The sequence below is a fragment of the Engraulis encrasicolus genome, unplaced genomic scaffold, assembly GCF_034702125.1.
Source record: "Engraulis encrasicolus isolate BLACKSEA-1 unplaced genomic scaffold, IST_EnEncr_1.0 scaffold_178_np1212, whole genome shotgun sequence".
Classification (NCBI taxonomy): domain Eukaryota; kingdom Metazoa; phylum Chordata; class Actinopteri; order Clupeiformes; family Engraulidae; genus Engraulis; species Engraulis encrasicolus.
The window spans coordinates 11,401-22,987 of record NW_026945329.1 but is presented as its reverse complement, the minus strand read 5'-3'; the positions used below and the strand labels follow the sequence as shown (position 1 = coordinate 22,987).

The window sequence follows — 11,587 nt, the reverse complement described above, 5'->3', positions numbered from 1 at the left end:
TATCTCCTCTATGTCCGCTGGCTATGCTTCCAATGGCTTGCGTTGCGACTGGTGAACTCAGCAGGGGGTTCAGTGCACCCTTTTTTGTGTTGGAGTAGAACGTGTAGCCTGCGTTGTTTCATGCGTTTTGAATATGGCTCATTATAATGTGGTGTAGGGGCCCCGGATTGCGTCTGCACCGGGCCTCGGCGAGGGTTAACGCGGCCCTGTAAGACATGTATGTATAAACGTGTCATTTTGTATTGATTCTAATACTCAACCGATGGTGGCTGGTCAATGAAAAGAATGTTACCAAGAGGTTACTCTTTCTTACGGCTGTGATACATGCAAGCGAATTCCACCCGCTTTCAACCTGCTCGCTCGCCTCGCGTGGTGACGTAGCATCGTTTCCCGGTCAAATTAGCTTAGCTTAGCAAATGCTGTGGTCAAACAACCATCTCTCTTCAATCACAAACACTGTATGTACAAATTAAAATAATGAAACGGGAGCGAATACATTGGTCACCTTAACCCAAATGTCATTTATTTTAAAACCATCTGTAAAAAAACGATCAGCAGATTTGACACCACCGAAATCAAAACAGCATCCATTTTTAAACATCCCAGTACTGCTGGTGACGCACATGACGTCATGGCGTTGGAAGCTCTCCCATTGGTTAACGCTTCGCGGTGCCGCTACATTTTTCAGCCAAGCTCAACTTTCTCGCCTCGCTCGCCCACCGCCCGCCACCCTCGCTTCCCTACGTCACCACCCCTCGCCTCGCTGCCGCGTCCCAACGGAAAATAATGGAACGCCACGCTTCTACCGCTTTGGAAGCGCCCATCTATCACAGGCGTTAGACTGAGAAGCACGAGCATGCATTTTCAGCGCGTGGAGTTGTGGTCGTGAAATGGGGCTCCCTGGGATATCAAGCCATAGCCTACGGACACATCCTGGGTTGGGGGAAACTTAAAAGCAGGCCATATTCGTAACGTTTACCTCGCCACATATCCATCATAACGTGGTTTTGTCCGCGATGGTGGAAATTATTCGCAAGGCTGCACTTCACTTGACTGACTCGCGCAAGCATAGTGTGTGGGAGCGGAACATAATGTAACAGCCTTCGGGGGCTGAAGGCAAGCGCATTCATAAAGGACAGGGAAAGCAAAACGGATAGGCGTACTCTTTTATAAAACATCAATAGATTAAGTCCTGTGGTTCGGTTATGTCAGCAGTGTGTGTTTTTTTTATTTCAACTGCTTAAATAGCCTAATGTTCAACAATCAATGTCCATCACCATTTAGCTAAAATATTTAGACAGCTTGGTTCTCACTGAATTTCTGTCGTAAGCGAGGGGCGAGAGAGCGAGAGCTTCACGTGTGTAGCCTACAGAGGCGTGTTGCACATCACAGCGCCCCACCACACACACTTCCTACAACATTGATAGAAAATATTTGTTGATCACAGTGCAAACTTCCATAGCCTACCCTATTAATAATGCAAAATGAGTTGGGGCTGAGAGGGAGATAAATTAACTTCCGCGATGGTTTAAAATGTAGGCTATGTTTGTTCTGGAGACTCGCAAATGGTGTTTCAGTGTTGCCGCTAGTCGCTGCGTCCAGGCCAGCCGCGTCCGGCCGCATCTGGCCGCCAATGATGGCATAGCACCGCTTAGGACAATGACGTGATTCAAACAAAGAATGTGGGCGGGCTGTTGCATTCTGAAAACAAGGGTTGGACTTGGACTTTTTTTTTAGACCCAACATGGCAAGTCACGCCAAGTCATTGAAAGTTACAACTGTCAAGTCCAAGTCGAGTCCCGAGTCAAAGGCGTGCAAGTCGAGTCGAGTCGCAAGTCCTTTCTGATCTTGAAATTTCAAGTCGCAAGTCTTCACACCGCTGACTCGAGTCAGACTCGAGTCCAAGTCACTGGACTCGAGTCCACATGTCTGTCTACTAGTGCTAGTATCAAGCAAGATATTACAAAGCTGCATGACTGTTATATTTGTTTATTATATGGTGTGACGTCATCGGTCGAATGCTCCATTCATTTCAACGGGGCTCCCCAACGTTCGCACGTCTGTTATGTAAGGGTTAACGTTCGGCGAGAAGGTCGCTACCGTGGAATAGCAGCACGACAGAGAGAATCTTTAGACCCCGACGCGGAGCGGAGGGGTCTTGTTCTCTCTGAAGTGCTGCTATTCCACAAAGCGACCGACTCGCCGAAAGTTAACCCGCTTATTATATGTATATACTTAAATGATTCACACATGGCGGGGACATTTCTTTAGGCCTATTTAATGTTAAGATTGCTGCGCAAAACAAAACAGTGCCGTTGTGAAACACCGCTAGGCAACAGCTAGGTAGCCAGGACAACAGGTGTTGTCTATCACGGCAGCTGATTAGAGTCTTGTTGAAAAGTCGCTTTAGCAGTGAAAAGTCTTGTTGCCATTGACAGCGGTCTGTTATAGACCAACCCGTCCGTTATCGAAAAATAACAGACGTGCGAACGTTGGGGAGCCCCGTTGAAATGAATGGAGCATTCGACCGATGACGTCACAACCATATAATAATTTTCGATAACGGACGGGTTGGTCTATAACAGACCGCTGTCAATGGCAACAAGACTTTTCACTGCTAAAGCGACTTTTCAACAAGACTCTAATCAGCTGCTGTGATAGACAACACCTGTTGTCCTGGCTACCTAGCTTTTGCCTAGCGGTGTTCCACAACGGCACTGTTTTGTTTTGCGCAGCAACAATCTTTTAACATTAAAAACTATAATAGACTTAACATTAAATAGGCCTAAAGAAATGTCCCCGCCATGTGTGAATCATTTAAGTATATCCATATAATAAGCGGGTTAACTTTCGGCGAGTCGGTCGCTTTGTGGAATAGCAGCACTTCAGAGAGAACAAGACCCCTCCGCTCCGCGTCGGGGTCTAAAGATTCTCTCTGTCGTGCTGCTATTCCACGGTAGCGACCTTCTCGCCGAACGTTAACCCTTACGTGTTTCACCTGTGGGCCTACAATTCATGGAGGAACATCTGTACTTAAGCTGTGAATGTTCCTTGGAATGCCTAGGCTACAAGGCAGTCAATACAACTGTATTGAAGAGTGCCATTACTCCACAGCACACAAGTGAACACTGCACACTGCACACAACAAAATTGCATTTATGCCTCACCCGTGCAAGGGGGCAGCCCTCAGTGGCGCCCCATGGGGAGCAGTGCGGTGGGACGGTACCATGCTCAGGGTACCTCAGTCATGTAGGAGGATGGGGGAGAGCACTGGTTGATTACTTCCCCCACCAACCTGGCGGGTCGGGAGTCGAACCGACCTGGCGGGTCGGGAGTCGAACCGGCAACCTCTGGGATGCAAGTCTGACGCCCTAACCGCTCACCCATGACTGCCCACTTAAGTACAGGTTTTGGGAAGCCACTCTTTCCAACATCACATACAGTTGTATTGTATGTACTCTATTGAACTACTGCAGGGATTTCTTGAAAAAACATAAGTCATTCCAAGGACCATTCATAGCTTTAGTACAGATGTTCCACCAGGTATTAACAGCTACCTGTACAATCCTAGGCCCACAGGTAAAGCACACAAAAGTCATACAACTTCGCAATCTCTTGCTTGATACTGGCAGTGGGTCAGCTGGTTCATTACGGTATATTGGCTATACTTGGAATATGTGGCACTGGACTTTGGAATCCAGGTTGCCCATCACTATCACCATTGTTTTGTATTTTCATGGGCCTGGTGGACCCAGTAGAATTAATCTAAATTTCAACACATTTTCCACAGAGTGATTTTACTGTGCATAGAATTTTTTTTTATCACACAGCTGAGGCAATATGTTTTTATTGGGTAGCTTTATGCAGCAAAATGTCCATTTCTATTCAGGGCTGGATTGGGCGATAAATAGGGCCCGGGCACTTTCGGATTTAAGGGGGCCCCCTCATTATTATTAGTGCCGGAGAACTGACTCACCGGTGGGCCCCGCACCCTCATGGGCCCCTATTTTCAGTAATGTAAAAAATAAAACAATGGGGGCCCACGAGGGTGCGGGGCTCACCGGGAAATGCCCGCCATGCCAGATGGCCAGTCCAGCCCTGTTTCTATTCAAGATTTTGACTATCACCATTATTTTCTATTTTCATGGGGCTGGTGGCCCCGGTAGACTTCATCCAAATTTCAAAATATTTTACACAGTGTGTTTGGGTGTAGAACATTTTTACTATAGGGCCAAGGCAATATCTTTTCATAGGGGGCAACTGATGCACCCTAATGGTGGTGCTAAGTATTCATGAAAAAGGTAACATTAGTGAATGGGTAGCATGAATTCTGGAAATAAACAACTAAGAATCTTACACAGTGTACATTTAAAAGCAGTGCAAAAACTGATGAAACAGACGGTTAGAATGAAACAGAAATTTGAAAGTGTACTTCCATTCTGGAAGGTAACAGAGATTAAGAGCATAAACCAAAACAAACACTGCAATGGCCACAGGTACGTTACCAATGTCGTTGAGGACTCTCTGCCGATCACACGCACACGAAGACAATACGTTTCAGCTGGACCGTCCAGATCAACATCCTGGAAAACAGTAAACAAAACCCATGATTGAAGCCGTAAGCGGTATTTGTGGGCGCAAGTTTGGGGCATTTCTGTCCACCCTAACACACCCAGAGATGGGAAAAGTAGTGTAGTATATTTAGTATAGTTTATGAAAGGTATGAGGAGGATGTTGACTTGTGTGCCCTCACACTGCCTGTTTAGGCAATTGAATGTGAGATCAAACTGATGTTCAATTACCTCTCTTCGTTTTTGGTGTGGCTATGACCCCATTCTGGAGTATGTTTCTCAACAGCATCATTGGTAACTACAGTAAAAACTTTGCTTGCATGCAATTTCCCATTGGCAAAATACCAAGTCGCTAACTAACAACGGTGCTTTTGAGAAAAAGGGTCATGATCTTTTCACGAGTGTTGGTGAGAAACTTTACACATACAGCTAAGTATACAGTGTGCAAAATTGTTACAATACATTACATTACACTTAGCTGACGCTTTCATGTATTCAAAGCGACTTACATTTATTACTTTTCAGGGTATTGGTTACAGGCCCTGGCGCAATGTGGGGTTAGGTGCCTTGCCTTAGGCACTTTAGCCATGGATGGAGATGTAGTGACAGGTATGGGGAGATTCAAACCTGCAACCAATAGATTGAAAAACCAACTCTCTAACCACTAGGCCACGGCTGCCCCACCAGCACAATTATTAGTATTTTGAACATATTGGCCCTTTTAGGCACATTGTCAACCAAAAATTGCATGAGAGACAAAGATATGTCAAACCCCACCCATCCAATGCAAAAGAGTCTGCTCAAAGTTTGGTCTCCTAAGGGGGAGTTGTCTAAGGTGAAACTATGAGAAAACTATTACCCTACAGCACGATCGTATTCCAGAACTAAAACCTATATTGAGTTTAAGTTTTCTTCTAAGATAACTTCTGCTGCTTCAGTAATGCGGCCTTCGCAATGTGCCACAGCAAGTGCAACACCCTCATGGGTAGATAGAGACCTGCAGAGATCTACAAATCAGAGATGACTGGTGTTGGATTGAACGTGAAATTTGGCAAAGGGTTTGTGATGATGTGAGGGTGCTTTAGCAAAGCTGGAATTGGGCAGATTCGTGTTTGCAAAGAACACATAACTGAGGCCAAGATGGCACATCAATGCAAGAAGGTTTGGTGTGTCCTCCAGCAGTGTCCAGAACGTGGATGAGATGCCAGGAGACATGTCAGGTAGCACAGGAGGAGCCCACCAGAGCCCAACAAAATGAGCCTCACAGGCCACTGATGTGTGCGATCTCCCTATGCCACCTAATAACGAAAAAGACAGATCTAGCTGCCGAGTTGTAACATACCACTTTGTCTGGCTCTTCATTCAGGTAGACCGTCAGCTCCTCAGCATGCACTCCCTCTTCACATCAATGTTGTCAGTCTGCGTATGAGGGCCGGTCAATGTATGCCAGGAAACAAACATGCAGGAAAAACATTTTAACCAACAGGAAGAATAAAGGCAGTACAGGTACAACCACATTAAACAAAGGACACATCTCATTTATCTAGTAGCGTAGTGTATCGTTGGTACTGGCAGTGAAGTGGTACAGTACGTCACTGTTTGATATGGCATGGTGCAGCTCTGACACTTTTCCATTAGCCCCAAGTACTCGGTACCATTTCAGCACTCAGCCCTGGTTCCAAACGTACTGAAGTGATGCCAAAATGTGACGTCTGACCTTAAAAAGGTACACTGTGCAGGAAATGGTCAAAAAAGGTACTGCAACTACGCTGCTAATTGAAACTGGGCTGCCTATTGCCAAATTTGACCTTTTCATGAAAGCTTACCAAGTAATAAACTAATATTTTCTAGTATGGCCCAAATACAGTCATTTCTGCAGCTAAAAATGACTATTTCTGGAAATTCAAAATGGCGGACCATGGAGAAGATCCCCCTTTTCATGTATGAAAATAGCAATTTTTCCGTCATAATGAATACTTAGAATTTGATGGTGGTGGTAAGTATTCATAAAAATGGTAACATCAGTGAATGGGTAGCATGAATTCCGGAAATAAACAACTAAAACTCGTACACAGTGTACCTTTAATTCCCCTGATCATTTCATGGGAATCGCAAGCCAGACAGACATGAGAATCAAATAAAAAAAAATAAAAAAAATAAAACAGAGCAGCAACCACATCAACTGACCTGCAAAAGACTGTTATATCATTGCCCAGGACTGCTGTGTGTAAAGCCAGCTGTAGTTAGAACTGAGGTGAAGACAATGAGTTCAAAACTGGCTGAAGGATTGAAATTAGTGGGAGAAATGCAATATGATCCAAGACACCCTACTTCTCCCCATTACATTAGATCTTGAAATTTTAGCATTACTGTGATGCATGGCAGTGTGCATGTTTTACCTGAGTCATGGGCACCAGGATCCTCTGTATCTTCCTTGCATGAGAAGCACCTTTCTTGCTGAAGACCCGGAGCAGTGTTGTTGAAAGACCATCCAGCTCTGAGAAGAAATTCAACAGCAAACCAACTGTCATGATCCTCTTGAACTTGGCACTTAACTTGAAACAGGGCACAAAACACATACCTACAAAATACTTGTAACTTAAGACTTGTGACAAAGGTTACAAAAAGGCCTGATGGTCTTACTAAAATGAGGAAATAAACACACAAAAAATCAACAAATAACGTACCTCGCACATGTTAAAAAGAGCAAGCCATCTGGATTTAAAAACTGCAATCGTGGGGGCATCACAAATTACTTCATGCCTTCAATGAGCAAAGGTCTTGGTCAGTTGAGCTGAGGACCCAAACGTCTTGAATTTCTGTTGTGACCAGAAAGACAGATAAACTAATATAGGTGAAGGAGACAGCTATGCAGAGAAAAATGTAAAATAATTACAACAGATTTTACACACACACACACACACACACACACACACACACACACACACACACACACACACACACACACACACACACACACACACACACACACACACACACACACACACACACGAGCTAATAGTCATAGATTAGATACTACACAAGAACTTTCATCACCTTTTTCAGGGGCACCTTGTGAGAGGTAGCTGAGGTGAGGACCCTACAAACATCTTGAATGCTGAGGAATTAATATAGGTGAAAGAGACAGTTATGCAGAGAACAAAAACCCAAATAATAGTAACATATTCTACAAAGAAATTCAGTAAATGATTAATTACAAAAAATAACAAATTAACAGTATTTATATTTGCAACAATATGCATTTCTACCTCACTCAAGGTACAGTATATATTGAATGTAAATGCACTGGAATATCCTAAAGTGATCATTGATACAAAAAACTTGCTATGTCCTTTTTACACAACAAATGTAGAAGATCGAGTTTGAGGGAATGAGGGACAGAAGGGCGTTTGCATGTGTGTTTCACTAGATACTACTGGGATTTACGTTCAACTATTTCAAAGGTCATAGCCAATTAGGCCTACATACATTGGTAAGTGACCCACGACATGAATCAAACCAGCTGCAAACTGCAGCATCTAGTTCTACCAATGACTTATGTAGACCTCCTTGAGTTCTACACACGACGCACCCATTCAAACGCGCACCCATACACAAGCACACACAGCCCCTTCTGTCACGCAGTCTCACGTCTCGTCTTTTTTCAAACCGAAAAGTTCCACCGGCTAATCAACATTTACTGTGGCCGTACACACACATCCAGGGTTTCCCCCAGCACTTTATTGCTAAGGCGGCCACCTTGACAAGAAACACCTACCACCTTGACTAGGTCCCCTGAGAAGATAAAGATTTCATGTTGTGAATGTAATTTCTAAAGTTGCTTAACCAAAAAATATATACTTTTAACGCCCCACCACCTTGACTAACAAAAATTCTGGGGGAAACACTGCAGACGGAGCAATGCCAAAAATCAGCGGTAACTTTACTTCCCCTGTGTCATTGATGTGTGTAGAGCTACTGATGGTATCTACGACTGTCCTGGATACATTTGAAATCAGACGCACACGGGTCTCGCAACGTCAATGCATAGAACTAGCTATTAATACAACGTTAATGAACCAGCTGTTGTCACCTAGCATAAATTAGCTAGCTGCCCGTTATGGGCTGCCAGGTAGTTTCTTTCGCTATAACTCGCAAAGTAACCGAAAATAATGTCACACATGCAAACATGCATACAGTACAACATGGGTGACAGCTTCCAAACTCCCAACAATAGTTAAAACAACGAGACTATTGCTGTGTTCCATTACCCGTACTTACCGCCCTTTCCGCACTGTGTTTGGGTACGCAGGGTGTTCCATTTCTAATCGCGACGGTAAAGTGTACTGTAAATTACCCGGATAACGCCCCCAAAACGGCCATTTTTCGAAGTGTGGTGTTACTGTACACTTTTCGCACTCAACGGCCGCCATGTTTGTGACGTAGTTGCGTGCCAGATCTGTCAAACGGTTGAATCTCCGTGATAACAGCATAGTTTTGATTCCAAAGACAATCGCCATGTGTATTAGAGGCAGGGGTAACTTTAAAAAGTGTTAGCATAAGGAACAGTGCCTTCCGTGTTGAATTGCATATTGGCGGTTGGTAAACTCGGATGTCACGCGACCAACCGTCATTTCCGTTAAGTGTATCAGACAGAACGGGAATCGGAATGTACTCGCCTCGTGAATTGCGGAGGGTGGAAAGGGTACTTCACTGCACTCAAACAAGGTACACAGTACAGAGGGTGAATAATGGAACACAGCATATATCGATAATTAGCCGCTAACCAGTTTGAATTGGTGAGAATTAGCCAGCTAAGCTTACTCTCTTGCTCATAAAACGTATGCCTTGATGCCAAAACTAAGTACACTAACGAAACGGGTGATATAAATGTGATTCTAGGAAAGTCATGATAAATGCAAACAGCCCTACAGTGGTTTACTTTTTTGACTTACCCGCCTTCAGAGTGTCCGCGGATATGTATTCAGTCAAAGAACTCGGCAAGCTCGTTGTTTCCGGCTGCCACACACAATCCGCACACTACTGCCACCATCTGTTCTGGCGTTGTAAAAGCCATTGGTCATCTTATCCAAAGGAATTAGGTTGTGACAACATTACTGGATTTGGGAAGTCGTTGGTTATTGGGCATCATGCTAAAGTTACATAACTTCATTATGCCCAATCACAAAACATAATTATTCATGGTAGAAGTGACATGTTTCCCTTTGATTAATTTAACATACACAACATATGGCTTTTTTCAGTGTATATATGACGCGAAACACTAAAATAGCACCAAAACACAGAAAAGTTATGTCTATATCATGACTTTTGAGGGGCTCCATGTTCTCTGTTTCCCCTAGGGCCCCAAAATGGCTAGATCCGCCCCTGCCAACATTGCCTGCCGGCTCTACAGGCCTCCCAGCTCTCTTTTCTCGCTGTCTGTCAATCCGGAATGGTGCTAATTACTAAAACATGCCTGATGCCGACCGACGTCTCTTTGTATGCGCTAGGAAACGTCGCAATCCTCTTGTTCTCCGTGCTCATGTTCAACCAGTGACGTGTCTGTGGAAGGGTGTGGGACGGGTGGAAGTGTGTGGGATGGGTGGAAGTGTGTGGGAGGGGTGGATGGGTGTTGATTTCTGAACAACACCCCAAGATCTCGTCTAGGAAGTGTGCGTGTGTGTGTGTGTGTATGTGTGCGTGCGTGTGCGTGTGCGTGTGCGTTCGCGTGCGCGGGCTTGTGTGTGTGTGTACTATTGAACACCCAAAGGGCTGTGGCTGAGAAAGGCTGTGTGTAAATATGTGTGCATGTGCGTGTGTGCGTGCGTGCGTGTGTGTGTGCGTGTGTGCATGCTTGCGTGTGTGTGCGTGGGTGTGTGTATGTGTGTGTGTGTGTGTGTGTGTGTGCTTGTGTGTGTGTGTGTGTGTGTGTGTGTGTGTGTGTGCGTGTGCGTGTGTGTGCGTGTGTGCGTGTGTTAGATTGGGGGAGAGTGTGCTCATGGACAGATCCATGGCTCGTTTCTGCACCAGGTCATGCATGGAGTTCACTGTGCTTGATTGGGTTTCCTCAGATCATATGAGACCAATCTCAAATGGGGGTGGGGGGCTTGAAATGTGTGTGTGTGGGGGGGTGTAATGGAATCAATTATATTTTACGGTTTTGTCCCCGCACAGTCTCCTCATCGATGTCAGACTGCAAATAAATCTCAATTTGAGATCTTAAGTCTAGTCAAGTTTTCATCGCGTGAGGAACAACCGCAAACACTTCACAGATGCTTGGTTGATGCTTACAGGGGAGGGCAGGGCAGGGGAGGGCAGGGTAGGGAGGAGCCAAGAAGGGGATAGGAGTGAAAGGGGTGAGGGGTGTATGTAAGCCAGGTAGGGGTGGGGGACAACCTGTTTCATTTGAAGGGCCACTCCAAATTCCTCTGAGGGCTGTATTATGAACACAAACCAGAATTTCCCCTGCAGATAGGCCTATATTGAAGGCATCCACCTTTAAAACATACCCCACCTTCTCTAGGTCCCCTGAATATAAATAAATTGTATTGAAAATGTAATTTCTAAGATTCCTTCACAAATTATGTCATATTTCATGTGAACCTGCACTGTAAAACCAATAAGTTGAGTTTACTTACAAAAACCCAGAAAAGTGGTTGCCCTAGAAAAACTAAGTAATTATTAATGATTAAACTTACAATCTTTTGTGACCTCAACTGTTGTATATACTCATTATATGTAAAAGTTTAAGTTAAATGTACTTAAGTCCAAATTGATTAAACCTAGCATCTTCCACAGTAGTAACTGTTATCTATAGTTATTGTAGGCAAAATTCACAGTTTAATGTACTAAATTCCCAGTCGATTAAAATTACCATCATTCGTAAGATTAACTGTTATGAATAATTATTTTATTTAAAATTTGCAGTTAAATGTACTAAATTTTAAGTTGATCAAACTGAAAGTCTTCTGTAATATCAAATGTTTCGTATAGTTATTTCACATGAAATATTA

At 44.2% G+C, this 11,587-nt stretch overlaps 1 long non-coding RNA gene across 3 annotated transcripts; it reads right to left on the bottom strand.

Moving 5' to 3' along the window:
- Positions 1-4,261: 4,261 nt before the first annotated feature.
- Positions 4,262-9,826, bottom strand: LOC134442591 (uncharacterized). 3 transcript variants are annotated; one of them, XR_010033403.1, is made up of 6 exons: positions 9,527-9,826; positions 7,629-7,689; positions 7,259-7,390; positions 6,759-7,068; positions 5,914-5,990; positions 4,262-4,583 (listed from the first exon to the last, which is right to left on the bottom strand). It is a non-coding gene; the product is annotated as an uncharacterized LOC134442591 (long non-coding RNA). The 3 variants fall into 3 exon arrangements; XR_010033401.1 differs by lacking the exon at positions 9,527-9,826 and having other exon boundaries at positions 7,629-8,015; XR_010033402.1 differs by lacking the exon at positions 9,527-9,826 and having other exon boundaries at positions 6,971-7,068; positions 7,629-8,015.
- Between the last annotated feature and the right edge of the window lie 1,761 nt (positions 9,827-11,587).